The sequence below is a fragment of the Mus musculus genome, chromosome 7, assembly GCF_000001635.26.
Source record: "Mus musculus strain C57BL/6J chromosome 7, GRCm38.p6 C57BL/6J".
Lineage (NCBI taxonomy): Eukaryota > Metazoa > Chordata > Mammalia > Rodentia > Muridae > Mus > Mus musculus.
Genome location: NC_000073.6, coordinates 69,208,536 through 69,224,151, shown reverse-complemented (window position 1 = coordinate 69,224,151; position 15,616 = coordinate 69,208,536). Strand labels below are relative to the sequence as shown.

General features: G+C 39.5%; 1 pseudogene; it reads right to left on the bottom strand.

Annotated features, from left to right (window-relative positions):
* Gm5342 (predicted gene 5342) lies at nucleotides 13,066-14,286 on the bottom strand (annotated as a pseudogene).

Sequence of the window (15,616 nt, the reverse complement as noted above, 5' to 3'; positions counted from 1 at the left end):
TTAGGCATTAGCATTGCATTAAAATATATTCACACTTGTAAAAAAAATTCCTTTTGAATAAGCCTCAGAATGTCTAAGGATTCTATAGAGCTGCCCATGTGCATCCATGCAACAAAGAGGAACTGTGATCTTGTTTTCTATGGTCTCTACTGCAGAACATAGAGGTTCCATTGGCCACTTTGCGCTGTGACTTTAGTTATGACACTCTCAGTAAAAGCAAGCCAAGTTACTAAGAACTCAGAAAAACAATATACCCAGGCTAGACCAATATTCTTACTTTTTAAGCAGGAAATGTAATATGTCATGCCTGAAGAGCCCAGGTTCTTAAACTATAGGTTGTCACCTCATAAAGAATTGTGTAAATGAATGTGGGAATTGTGAAAAGTTTGGCAACAAAAAATCCTTTTTGAATATAAATGGCCACTGACATAAGGTATTCTGGAAACTCTTGTCCATGTTGTATCATGTAACTCCACAGAATTCTTGGTTCTGAACACCTGATCACCTGATATATGTGTGCTTTGCACTGTGTGTGTGTGTGTGTGTGTGTGTGTGTGTGTGTGTGTGTGTGTGATGGTTTCGGCATCAATGATTACAGAATCCAAATATTGCTCAATTTTGAAACAACTTGCAGAATACAAATATTAGTAAAATTTAATTAAAATTTTAGTTCTTCATGTAAAAATAGCAAGCACACCCATAATACTCAATTTGTAAATTTGCTTCATCCATTAATAAATCATAAGACTATATGTGTGGTCAAGAATTTCTTTATGATTTATTATCAATAAATGCTGAACATGTGTATTATTTTGTATAGATCTATTTGCTCAGGTCTGTGTAAAAATTGATTAGCCACAAAAATTTTCTAAGTATAAAAATTTATAAAGTGTAGGGACTAGAGTTTGTCTCTATGGTTAATACTTTCATGATCTTTTAAGTACCAAGGTTCAAATGCCAGGACCTAAATGCCAGCTCTCCACAGCAATCTGTGATTTCAACTCTCGAGTTCTGTCACCTTCTTTTAGTCTCAGCAGGAACTAACTCCAACACATGCACGGACATGCACACACACACACACACACACACACACACACCACACGAACCAATCATTTTTTAAAAAAGCATTGCTGTAAGTAAGGTAGACAGGCAGTGTATTTTATATTGCACACACACTCACCTGTGACTACTCTCTTCTTTTCTACTTTAACTTTCTTAGTAAAGGGCACAATGTTAGCTTCTTATATGACTTGGTTAAAATTCAACATTTGTGGATTTTTTTTCCTGCAATGTACTTAATGAAGAACACATAAGGCAAACACCAAATTCTCACACCATACTTAGTATTTGACATTTGTAAGTATATTAAGATGTCTTCAGTACTACTTGTTGATAGTCATAAGTCAAAATCCTCTCAACAATGCCAGGGCCAGCACCCTATGGTGTTATTCAATCTTTAGAATGTAACCTATTCATGTTAAGAAAAACACAGAATTTCCTTATTTCTTCTTCAGTAGAGGTAAGTCAATGAAAAATGTCTTCTACTTGTAAATACTCTAAAAGCGATTAAAAACTAATTTGCAAAATTGTGCCTGAATTTCAAGGACGGTGAAGGAAGAAATTATTTTAGAAATTTACCTTTGGGCATTTCAATGGCTTCCCTCTCCTCTCCTCTCAGTTGTGAGGCAAAATGAATCCAAATAGCATATTTTAATGATGGATACTAACAAATTGTACATGATCCATGACAGTTTTCATAGAGTGCTTAATGCATTTGACCTGTATACCATTGTCACATGTAAGAAATTATGAAAAGAAAAAGTCATCAGCTTTTGCTTTTGTTACTTAAGTATTATGTTTGGCCCATCTTCACTAGGAACTTCCAAAGGATAAAGTTACTTTTGCTATGTTTGCCAGAAACACTCATTTGAAGATAAAAGAATGCCATTATTTTTTTAATTGGGTATTTATTTCATTTACATTTCCAATGCTATCCCAAAACTCCCCCAAATCCTCCCTCACCCACTCCCCCACCCACCCACTCCCACTTCTTGGCCCTGGCATTCCCCTGTACTGAGGCATATAAAGTTTGCATGACCAATGGGCCTCTCTTTCCACTGATGGCCGACTAGGCCATCTTCTGATTCATATGCAGCTAGAGACATGAATTCCAAGGGGCACTGGTTAGTTCATATTGTTGTTCTACCCATAGGGTTGCAGATCCCTTTAGCTCCTTGGGTTCTTTCTCTAGCTTACTCGAAGTGGAGACTTCTGGTTTCTTTGGAGAGTCAGTTTTGACAAATGATGTTTTGCTGGGATGCACAGATGAAAGAATGCTTTGCTAAAGCAGACATGTGAAAGTACACATGATGCTTAGGAGGAATATAAAACTGATCCCACAGACAGAGGGATCTGGAGCATTGGTTTGCCTCACTCTGCCTTGCTAGTCTTTGCTGACATGCATATATTCATTCGCCTTACATTGCATTGCTGATGTTCACTTGTGGTGACTTCATAGAGAGAAGAACTTCTCCTGAGGTTCCTGAAGGTTGTTGCTGCTTCCACAGACCCAGGCCAGTTAGTGAGTCTCTCAGTATCTTCTGAATTGAACAGGCCTTGCTGAGTTGTGTGTGGTGTCTGCCAAGTGGACTGGACTGCAGCTGCTGGTTGGAGTGTGGTGTCTGCTGAGTTGACTGGATTTAGAACAAGAAAGATTAGAATCCTCCCATAGAACTATTTCTAAACAGGTGCACTTCCCCTGTATCCTAATAACCTCTTTTACACAACCTCTGGTAGGTGGTAGGCTATAGAAGTTTACTCCTTTTAAAAAATATATTGTGAAAAATATATGCCTATAAGTTACTGTTATTGTTTATGGTCTAGCTACTCTCTAGCAAGAAAGAGTATATGCAGGAGATATGTGAACTCCTTAGGGAAGAGAACAGCGCCAAAGTAGGGCTGTTGCTTCTCTTTAGATTCCACTGGGAAGAATAAGCCATATGAGCACTGTGATGCTCAATTGCTTTACTTGTTTGTTTTGTACACTTGGCAAGAGCTAGAGTCACCTGGAAATAGGGATTGTCTACTGAGAAAGTGTCTCCATCAGATTGACCTGTAGGCAATTCTGTGACATTTTTTTTTTTCTGATTAATGATGGATACAGGATGGCTAAGCTTACTATGGGACAAGACATCCATAGACAGATGGTTCTTTCAGATAAGATAAGCAAACTAAGCAAACCATGGAGAGCAAGCCAGTAAGCAGCATTCCTTCATGCTCTCTGTTTCTGTTTATACTTCAGGACTCGTGCCTTAAATTCTTGACCTTACTTCCCTTTGTGATAGAGTAAGCTGTAATATGCAATAAACTTTCCTCCCTTATGTTTCACTGGGTCATGGCATTTACCACAGCCACCATAACCACAAGGGATATCAGAAAAGTGTAGGATCTGAATAGCTTTAAAGACAAGAAAATATAATTTTGGTTATGTGCTAAAAAGACAGGGAAAAGTTGTATGCTGGCCCAAGTTTTAAGAAGATATAAAGACATGGCTGGGTTACTTTGGGAAGAGGTAAATATAAATTAGTTTAAAAAAAAAGACAGAAAAATGTGGGAAGACCTGAATAATACACTTTCTCCCATCCTTTTCTACCATTCATCCAGCACTTAGCATGGCCTTACTATGCACCAACCCATAAGTGAGCTGACTTGAGTGGATGTCAATTACACCTAGACTAAATCTGTTAGCGGGATTTATACACTTCCTAAGTGGTCAAATTAGAATTTTAAACATGACACATATACACATATGCCCCCACCCCAGACACACACACATCCCACACCACACTGAGATACTGGCAAGTATGAGTTCTTTCCATTGTCTCCTTAGAAAATAAGATGGGGTGACGTGGAATGGTTTGTTCAAAGATGCACTGAATTTATCCTTGATTTCCATTATCTTTTTTCTAAACTAGGATTTCCCGGTGATGACTTGATCAAAACTATCTGTTCATTGTTACTTCCTTCAGTCATTTCATGGGGAAAATGCACAGACAGAACTGTGTCGCGAACAAGCATAAGCCAAACTTAACTAACTAAAACCATCAGGAGAAGAGCTGAGTTTTGAAGCCCTTGGTTCCTGCCGTCAGGCTGAGGGGGATCACTGTACTCTTCCTATGTCTTGTTGCATTCTTTGAGGATGCTGTTAGCACACAGAGAACTCAATTACACTTTCCCTACGGCCACTAACAATCTAAAACTCGCTGCCAGAATTTGTAGATCTTTACAACAAACACCAATTGATGCTTTTTTTTTTTTTAGAAATAGACAAAGCATGCCACACATACCCTGGCACTCAAAGATAGCTGTTCCCTTCAGTGTCTCACATCTTTGACATGAGCAAGGCTGCTCAGGCTTTCTGTATCACCCTGTGGTTCTCAGTCTTCGTTTAGTTCTTTTTTTTTCCTTCCAAGCTACATCAGTGTGCTGGGACTCTTGCTTCACTTTCTTAAAGTTAAGGGGTACATAATTTTGGGGAGAGAAATCATAATTTAAGGCAAAAGCAACAGAAAAGAAATTCCAACTATTCCCGTTACAAATATTACATGCTTTCTCCTTTTATAGCACACTCTCCCCCACATTATTATCACATTGCCTTGGATAGTTAGAACTGCTTTAATAATATTAGCCAAATATTTTTTCTGTGTGTTTTCTAACCAATTTGATATTATAAGGCAACAAATAAGAAATGTCTTTGTTATTGAATTGAGAACAAAAGATACAGTGAAGAAGCATATTAAAAGGTTCAGAAAATCCTAAAACGAAATCTGTTTACGAAACCACCAGCTGTCACTTCTCCTGGCTGCCACACACTACCTATCTGGAACTGCCATCCGGCACCCATTGTCCCAATCCTATGCTGTACCTGCTCTGATTATTTTTTTAATAGCTTCTAAACACCCTACACATGTGTTGTCTTTATCAATTAAATATTAAATCATTTTTAAAAGTTTATGATTGGCATGTTTGTCACTCTACTCTATAATAAAAGCTAAAATAAAATAAATATTTGTTCAGGAATAGAATCACATGCACACTGAAGAACACTTGCTTCAAGATTTACCTAGGCTGCCATTTAAAATGGTTAAAATTCAGGCTTCGGAGATGCAAGTTCTGTTCTGAGTTGTCCATAGCTATTTCTGCCATAGAAAAATATTTGCTAACTTTAATGCAATGTTAAACTGAGATTTTTCAGGGTGGAAAAAATAGCCCTTTTTAGGAACCCATGACTAGGACTACTCCCCCCACCCATCCCAGTTATCTGCTTACTGCTCTTCAGCCTGTCACTCTTTGCACACCCACTGCTTCCTTTATGGTGGTGGTAGCCCATCACATATCCTTTGTGGCAGCATGTAGAAGGAAGAGACAATGGGGAAATAGGTCATGAGACCAAACTGTCTTCTCTCCTTCAAATTGCCACCCAGAGGCAATGCACCTTGTACATTTTTACATTTAGCCCGTGGGCCTAAGGACTGAGCTGAGAGCTACTGTTAATGGAACCTCAGCCATACAGCATAGATAAATTAAAACCTCCGGAAAGGACTGACTTTGCTTCTTCACTACCACACGGTTGTATCTTTCCCATCAGTGTCTGATTCCTATTAAACTCCAGTTTTCTTAAAGCAAAAAAGGTTTCTGAACAGAGAATGGGCAAACTGACCCTGGGAGCCTTGAGCTCACTGTTGGATACGTTCTCTGAATCCAAAACCAGCAAATGGGCCATTTTGCCAATGGAGAGAAATGTGCAAACTCTATGCAGCATTAATCAAACCTGAACCATTATTTTTTAAAGTGTCATGAAATCCACATTGACTGACTGGTCCTTTTGATCTTAATTTCGAACACTTGCTACTCCAATTAAATTCTACCACCTAGCATGCTCAAACAGCTCCGGGTTGTTTCCACAAACTCTGTTAATGGACAGCTGTTTCTGACAGCTCTCCTGATTTGCCAGTGCAGTGTCTGCTGCCAGAGCAGGAGGCCCTGTTCTGTATTCCGCTGCTGGCACCGGGTATATGCAAATGAACACATGAATCAGTTGTCACCACCACAGACACCCTGCATGCATGCCTGAGACAGGAGAATGTGTGCAGAGCTTCGCTGGCTCCAAGAGACTGGTCGAGAGGGGGAGACAACAAGCTTCAATCTCTTGAGGTGGGGTTTCTTTCCTTTTCTCTCTTTTATCAACTATCTACAGTTTGTTTTCACTTTGTGGCATTCATTAGGTTTCAGAGTAGAAGTTTCAACCTGTTCCTCTCCAGGCAGAGCAGAATAGAGAAAGTGTGGAAATGAGAGACTTTTCAGGTAAGAGCCTTACGTGGGTAGCACAGGTATAATACCATACATGGTTTTTTCATTTCCAATGGGGGTGGTGCAGAAACAAAACTTTTGCTTTGCAAAGGATACATTTGAGAATTTCTTTTTAAGTCTAGTGTCTGTTTGCACACATTTTGGATTACAATCATTTTCAGGGAGAATTCTTAGTTTCTGCTCTAGCTGAGTCAAATGCTCACACACAGGCTGTGAACCAATTAAAGAATGGATTGAGGACTGGGGAGATAAGTCAGTGCTTGCCGTGCAAACCCAAGGATCTGAGCAAAAGCCAGGAGTTATAATCCCAGCACTAGGGAGGAAGACAATGAAGAATTCTTACAACTTGCTACCTACTCAGTTCCCCAAATCAGTGAGTTCCTGGTGAGAGACTCTGCTTGAAAAAATATGATGGAGAACAATCAAGGCCTTTTCATTAATGTATACATGTGTGTATGTAAATAAAGACATACAGAGAAGGAAGGAAAACAAGAAGAATGGGAAGGAAGGAAGGAAGGAAGGAAGAAGGAAGGGAAGGAGGGAGGGAGACAGGGAGGCAGGAAGGCAGGAAGGCAGGAAGGAAGGGGGGGAGGGAGGGAGGGAGGGAGGAAGGAAGGAAGGAAGGAAGGAAGGAAGGAAGGAAGGAAGGAAGGGAGGGAGGGAAGGGAAAGGAAGGGAGGCAGACAGGCAGGCAGGCAGGAAGGAAGGAAGGAAGGAAGGAAGGAAGGAAGGAAGGGAGGGAGGGAGGGAGGGAGGGAGGGAGGGTAGAAGGGAGGGAGGATGGGAGGGAGGATGGAAGGGAGGGAGGATGGGAGGGAGGGAGGGAGCGAGGGAGGGAGGGAGGAAGGAAGGAGAAAGGAAGGAGGGAAGGAAGGATTACAGGGTGGAATAAGTGCATGTCAGCTATTCTGTTCCCAAGACTTTCTAGATACCTGTTTTATCATTGCTGTATTGCTGCTTCAAACAGGGAAGTAAGACACTCTGAGAGGTATAACATGGAATTTGATCATTATAGGCATGATAATTTCTGTAATTACAGAATTTGGGGTGAGGCTACGTGTTATCGAAATTTTTAATCCTAATCTGAGATTTCTACCCTGTCTTTGACCATTTACTTCCCAGAGAAGAGACACACATAACTTTTATATCTACAATAAGCCTTAATCAGAACTAGAACTGGACAATATCTACCCTCTATGTTATCACAATCTATTTGCTATCAATAACACTAAGTTATTATTTACTATGTTTCATCTGTCCTGTTCTTAACTCCAATTAGGCAGCCCTAGGGGGCATGATTTCTTGACTCCTAACCCATGGCAACTTTCTCTTCCTCCTCACATTCCTCTCCCATGGTTCTCACCAACACTCAAGACAATAGAAGCTTAAAACCTATGTCTCTTCTGCTCAGCTATTGCCTGTCAGTATTTTTATTCACCAGTCAAAAATAATTTGGAGCTAAGGTGACATAGCATCACTTGGGTCTATGTGCAATTTTGGGGTAAGCAGGTCTTGAGAAACCAGTATTAGCATTAGGGTACAAGCAGATTCAGCCCATCCCACTACAGCTATGAGTGTCAACTATTGTTTGAGAAGGTCAAAAGTGAGGAGAGAGGAGCAACAAGTGAATATCCGTGATGACCACGGAGCCAATGAGTAAAAATGATTCTTCTTTTCTACCTCTTGGTGATCTATACAGGAACCCTTCCCACAGCCACAAGTCCATACATGAACTTGTTTTAGATTCCTATAAACTAAGGGAGAAAAACAATGCAAACTGGCTGACAGAGACTAAGTGGCTGCTCCTCAGAGGGCCATTGCCAGCATGAGTGTGATTCAATGGGATTTTCAGCCACTCCCCAACTTTCTGACCACAGTAACTTCTGCTTTGTCTCATCTTCCCAGGTATGTACAGATTTCTCTGTGGTTAATCTTATGCCAAAAACAGAGAAGCAATTCTAGAAGAGCTGTTTCTGTCTCTGTCATATATGCCCTGTCATCAGTCTGTGGGTACCACACATGCTATGATTTTCTATAGGTTCACTACATACATTTATCTATCAGGCATATTACCTAATGGATAAGAGCAGGGATAAAGCCAAGTGGTTAAATTATAAAAGGGTCTGGAATGATAGGCATTCTGAATTTGTACCACTGTTCAGTGATGGAGAAACAACACTATATGGTTTATATGACTAAGGCTAGACCCCCATATTAAAAACAAAGCTTACCAAGGCAAACCAGCACAAGGCCAAAGGTGAGAAACAAAATATTATGACCTCTACAATATCTAAATAACATGATTTATCTGAAGCTCTATTTGCCTTCAGTTTTAAAAGAATTAACGTCAATGTCCCTGGGAGATATATTTACTATTGCGTTTTTAGTAGAATATTTTTCAACACCCAACATATAGATACCATGCAGGTATCATTAAAAATTCAGTGATAAAGGAAACACAGTATAAAATGGACAGTGAAGTATAATTTTGCCTTTAAAATGAATGAAATCCCATCATTTGAGAAAATATATGCTGAAAGACTTAGGCCATGCTTAAAGACAGATATCACATATAGTCACTTAAGTGTGCCCAGTTGAGGTTTGCTCAGTTGCTATGTATTGTAATGCTAAGTCTGGGTCCCCAAGACCTTGTTGCCCCAGAGACAAGAGAGTCCACATGTAAACCCGAATATTGCCATGTGACCTGGCTCCCAAGTCATTTCTGATTGATGACTAAAGATATCTACAGGCTATATCTGGCCAGAACTGATATAGCTGTTTCTGGCCTTGGAGTTGGGGGAGATCACAAGTGGAAAAAAGAAGGTAGAGATATGGAAAGATGCCATGTGTTAGAAGTAAAAATAAAACATGGTCCTGAGGGCTGACCAATTGGAGTTAAGAGCAACCCAGATGAAACATGGTAAGTAAAAACTCAGGGTTATCAATAAAATGTAGATTATATTCTTCTACTATATTCTAAGAGGGTAGATATCCACCTCTAGTGCTAATTAAAGTTTCTTATAATTATCAAGATTGTGCATATCTTTTATCTGGTGACTAAGTAGTCTAAGGCAGGGAAGAAACTCCAGATTAAGATTAAATATTCTCAACAACAGGACAGATTAAACACTGACCCAATAAAAAGTGATAATAGAAGGATGAAATATCGATACTCAAAGCATGCATCCTCATAGTCAGAGAGGAGTAATAAATTTCAATAACTAATATGCAGAAATAGTTCTATAGTTAATGGTGATACATTGAATTTTTTGAAAACTATTAAAGAGTTGATATATGCTTCACCATAAAAATAACAACTCCATGAGATAATGAATGCAGTGAGTGGCCTGGGTCATACAGATATGCTTTGAAAATACATTGCTATGTTTTGAGTCTTGAATGCTCTCCAAAGGACACACACACACGCAAATGCACACACACATAAATGCACACATACACATTACTATGTGTTTTTGTTTTCAAAACAAGACAACATGCTCTCTTTGTTCTCTTGAAGTTGTATCAGCTAGGTTCTTATACAATGAATAATAGAAATATCTCATTATTTATATCTGTATCTTCAATTTATTTTACTATAGTTTATTGAGCATTTGAGTTACTCATATTTTTTCCACTGTCACTCTTCAAAACAACAATTTCTCTCCTGCCTCACCTGGGGATTCATCCCATATGCAGCCACCAAACCAGACACTATTGCTGATGCCAAGAAGTGCTTGCTGACAAGAGCCTGATATAGCTGTCTCCTAAGAGGCTTTAGCAGAGCCTGACTAAAAAGAGGCAGATGATCTCAGCCAACTATCAGACTGAGCACAGGGACCCCAATGGAGGAGTTAGGGGAAGGACTGAAGGAGCTGAAGGGGTTTGAAACCCCATGGGAAGAACAACAATATCAAATAACCAACCCCCTCCCGAGAACTCCCAGGGACTAAACCAGCAACCAAAGACTACACATGGAGGGACCTATGGTTCCAGCTGCATATGTAGCAGAGGATGGCCTTATCTGGCATCAATGAGAAGGGAGACCCTGGGTCTTGTGAAGGCTTGATGCCCTAGCTAGGGAGATGAGTCTGGAGTGGGTGGATGGGTAGGGGAGAACCTCATAGAAGCAGGAGTAGAGGTGGGATAGGGATTTTGAGGAGGGAAACTGGGATAATATTTGAAATGTAAATAAATAAAATAACCAATAAAAATTTCAAAAGGAAAAAAAATAGGAGTAACAGGAAAGAGAAAATAAGGTAATTATATATAATATTCCAAAAAATGAAAGAAGCACTTTCTTTAAAAACAATACAAAATAAAAAAAATCAAAAACAAAAATAAAAATAAAGCCAGTCGCACCTATCCTTTTTGACTTAAGTCTTCCAAACTTATACATTGTGTCCCATGGCAAAACTAAGAAGATATGTTCCTATGTTCCTTTACTTACCAAAGACTTAACCTCCATGTTTGTCTAACATTACGACTACCCATCCCCTTGCTCATCTCACAAGAGTTGGTGGGGTGGGGATGGGGGGCAGCTGCTTACTAGTCTTCACTCATTGTTGAGTCCATTGCACCTCAATACCAAAGATTTCCTTTTGAGTACATACAGCATTTCCCAGAAAGATTTGTCAAACTCAAAAATACAATGGGGATTTGGTTCTTACCCATGATTATTTTTCAGGAATATTCAATAAAATATAATGCTTGATGTAGATCTTGTAGTGAATAATTTTCCACAGTTGTTAATCTGCACCCTTCTTTACCCATAAGTGACACTATTTTGTGTTTCTCCTCTTTCAAGTCTGAATGAATGCTTAATCATGTTAAATGGTTGATATTTCCCAACCAGACCACTCCTTCCTGTGTAACACCTCATAGAACAAGCTAGAAGCAGATATTTTGGAGCCATGAATCAATTTTCTTTTTCGTATATTGTGGGCTTATTTTTAGTCTTTTCTTTAGCCAATTGGCAATCAATGTTGATTGAATTATTTGATTCTCACCAGTAAATATTCTTTTAGTTTTGGATTCTATTATGCATCAGTCAAGCCTTTCATTAGGCTCCTGAGGAATCATAACTTTTAAACAGTTGCTTACTTAGTATAATACAGCCCAGTAGTTCATCCACTCTGTCTGAAAATCCAGATGATGTATTAAGCTATATTTGGTACTTAAGACTACCCACCTGAGAAGTTTAAGTCCTATTGAATACTGTGGATCCTGCTAAATAAAAATCTGAAAGTCATAAAACTATTGTCTATAATGCTCTAAGACAAAAATAAGCCATCAAATTTGTAGAATTCAACTTTTATTCAAGTTTTGTTGAGTTTTAGCATAATGGTCCAATTTCATGACTTCATGTAACTCTGGAATGAACAGCATAATATTTATGGTGCTATTGCTATCTGGAGGCCAGTTGAAATTGTAAGCTACTTGATTTTCATGTATACCTTAGAAAATGATAGAGAGGAACAAGAAAAAAGAAAAAAAGGATGAGAGCAAAGGGAGGAGATGAAGGTAAAATGGAGAATAGAAAGATACTAAAAAGGCAGTTGTATATGGAAAGTTATATTTGAATAAAGTGAAATATTTATATGCATGGGTCTGCATATGAAAATAGCTTTGTGTGAACAAATGAATCATGATTTAGTACACAAATTATCATTATTAGGCTTTCTATTACAAAGTCAATGGAGGTTTAGGGTCCAACTTATGACTTGAGGGATAAATGGCTTGTGATATTAACAATGTAAGGGCATTTATGAAATTACCTTTGAAAGATATTCCAGATTTGGCCAACTAAAGAAAGAGGTCATATTTCTAACAGAGCACTTGACAACTGGTGACTGTACCAAGAATACTCTCCCAACTACCTTTATTATCTCTATACTTTTTACCTATTGTTCTTTCTTTGTGTGTATATAATTTTGTGTATGTGTGTCTTCATCATGAAAATAAAAAAAGATATGGTAGAAATAAAGTACTAGAAACAATAAAATGTACAAGATGTGAGCATTTTGAAAGTCAGATAATGTGGGTAAGAAGTGGCATCCTAACACAAATGATCAGCAATGCATATGTAGATAGCTATGAAAGAGAAGCACTGGGAGAGATGAGATGAGCATGTGAAAGCAAGATGATTCAGGTTGGCACATTATATTATAGGTGCCTGAATTTAATGCCACTTCATTATTTTAGCTCCTTCTGAGTCATTTTGTTTAATAATCCTGTATCTTTTCATGTTTGTCTTTTAATTTCCTTTAAATTATTAATATGTTCTATGAGAGGAGTCAAACATAACTTTATCTATCTATACTCATCTCCCACAGGATATGACATATAGTAGTTACTCAAAAACATGAGGTTGTTTTTAAATAAATGACTGGTAAATATTATTAGCTAAATTGTATAAGAGTTGGTGTTTGCAGAGCATTACTTAGAGAATCTCAATAGATAACATCTAGTTATTTGCATGCTTAAGCTGATATACATGACACAAGTTGCTTTGTCATTATAAATAGATTTTGCAATATGAATTATTTCATTATGAACACACCTCTATTTCCTGATAATTCAGAAATAAGTGCAACAGTAAGGTATTTTTTTCATGTTGTTGAAAGGAAAGTCTATATGACTTTGGACTTTACATGGGCTATATTTACATTATTTTATTACATTTCTTGTTGTTGTTGTTGGGTGCAGCAAACTTTATTGATGGTATTCAAGAGAGTAGGAAGGGCTCCCTAGGCTCCTCCTGTTACTATGGGGTTCTGGGATGGAAATTGCGAGGGGAATGCTCAGTGTTGGGGGCCAAGTTGGGACAGTGACTCCTCAGCAACTGAGGGCCTCTCTCTTGCTCTCAGTGTTCTTGCTAGGATGAGTGGTCTAAGGTCTCTTGCTCCTTAGAGGCCATGTAGGCCATGAGGTCCAGGAACCTGTTGCTGTAGCTGTGTTCATTGTCATACCAGGAAATGAGCTTTATAGAGTTGTTTGTGAAAGCAATGCCAGCCTCAGCATCAAAGATGGAAGAGTGGGAGTTGCCGTTGAAGTCACAGGAGACAATCTGGTCCTCAGTGTAACCCAGGATGTCCTTTAGTGGGCCCTCCAATGCCTACTTCACCATTTTCTTGATCTCACCATACTTGGCATAGGTGGCATGTCAATGGATTCATTGGTGATAGGAACACAGAAGGCCAGGCCAGTGAGCTTCCCATTCAGCTCTGGGATGACCTTGCCCGAAGCCTTGGCAGCACCAATGGATGCAGGGATGATGTTCTGGGCAGCCCTATGGCCATCACACCACAGCTTTCCAGAGGGGCCTTCTACAGTCTTCTGAGTGGCAGTAATGGCATGGACCATGGTCATGAGCCCTTCCATGATGCCAAAGTTGTCATGGATGACATTGGCCAGAAGTGGGGGTTAAGCAGTTGGTGGTGCAGGATGCATTGCTGACAAACTTGAGTGAGTTGTCATATTTCTTGTGGTTCATACCCATCACAAACATGGGAGCATCAGCAGAAGGGGCAGAGATGATGACCCTTTTGACCCCACCCTTCAAGTGGCCCCCCTGGCCTTCTCCATGGGGGTGAAGACACCACATGGAGACTCCACAACATACTCAGCACCAGCCTCACCCCATTTGATGTTAGCAGGATCTCACTCCTGGAAGATGGTGATGGGCTTCCCATTGATTACAAGCTTCCCATTCTCGGCCTTGACTGTGCTATGGAACTTACCATGGGTAGAGTCATACTGGAACATGTAGACCATGTAGTTGAGGTCAATGAAGGGGTCATTGATGTCAACAATCTCTGCTTTGCCAAGTACAGAGCTGAATGCATCCCTGATAACCAGGAGCCCAATACAGCCGAATATGTTCACACCGACCTTCACCATCTTGTCTACTGGACAAGGCTGGAACTATACAAGAAGTTGTGGCTGTCTATATAACAGGGAAGAACAGTTTTTATTACAGTTCTGTAATACACTTGATGATACTCTTCATTTTCCTTAAAGAGGCATTTGGAAATAAATTACCAATCTGACATATGGAAAGTGGATAAGCAATTCACTTTACAATCTTAATTACAAAACTTTTAAGAGGTAGCATTGGTGAGTCCTGTTTTAGTTTGTAAGACAAAAACAAAGCCGAGCATTATGTTACAGACAGATCCCTGACCCATGTGTACCTTTAAAAATAGTAAAGAACTTGAGTGAGAACAGAATTGAAGTCACAGACATTACAGAAACTCAAGAGACAGACAAATCTGATTTAAATAGTCGCTCCTTGTCTCAGTCAGGGTTTCTATTCCTGCACAAGCATCATGACCAAGAAGCAAGTTGGGGAGGAAAGGATTTATTCAGCTTACATTTCTACATTGCTATTCATCACTAAAGGAAGTCAGAAAGCAGGAGCTGATGCAGAGGCCATGGAGGGATGTTTCTTATTGGCTTGCTTCCCCTGGCTTGCTCAGCTTGCTTTCTTATAGAACACAAGACTACCAGCCCAGAGATGGCACCACCCACAAGGGGCCCTTTCCGCTTGATCACTAATTTAGAAAATGCCTTACAGCTGGATCTCATGGAGGCATTTCCTCACCTGAAATTTCTTTCTCCATGATAACTCCAGCTTGTATCAAGTTGACACAAAACCGGTCAATACACTCCTTAACAATTCAAAGTTTAGACGTAAATATCTTCATCTGACTCTTTTGGCTGCTTGTTGGGTCTTTTGGAGGGCAGTCATGATAGGTTGCTTTTTGTGGGCACGCCTTAGCCTCATTAATTAGTGTCAGACCTTGGAACCTCCCCTTGAGCTAGATCCCACTTTGGGTCTTCTGGACCTTCTTATCCTCAGGCTCTTCTCCATTTTTGTCATTGCAGTTCTTTCAGTGAGGAACAACTCACTGAAAAGTGAGTCAAGAGTTTTTGACTGTGGGATGGCAACTGCTCTCTCACTTGATGCTCTGTCTTTCTGCTGGAGATGGGCTCTACACTTCATCTAAGGTCCCTCCATTTGAGTCCTGAGAGTCTTTTACCTCCCACATCTCTGGTACTGGGGGTAGGGTGTGCAAACATCCTCATGGGGATGAGGAAGGAGAAGGAATGGGATCTGGAACAGTCAGAGGAGAACTGGAAGGGGATAAAATCTGGAGTGTAAAAAAAAAAAGATTAAATAAAATTTTTTAAAAAATAAAAGTTTAGGTACTCAACAGAAGATCCTAAACATTATTCTTTCAATGAA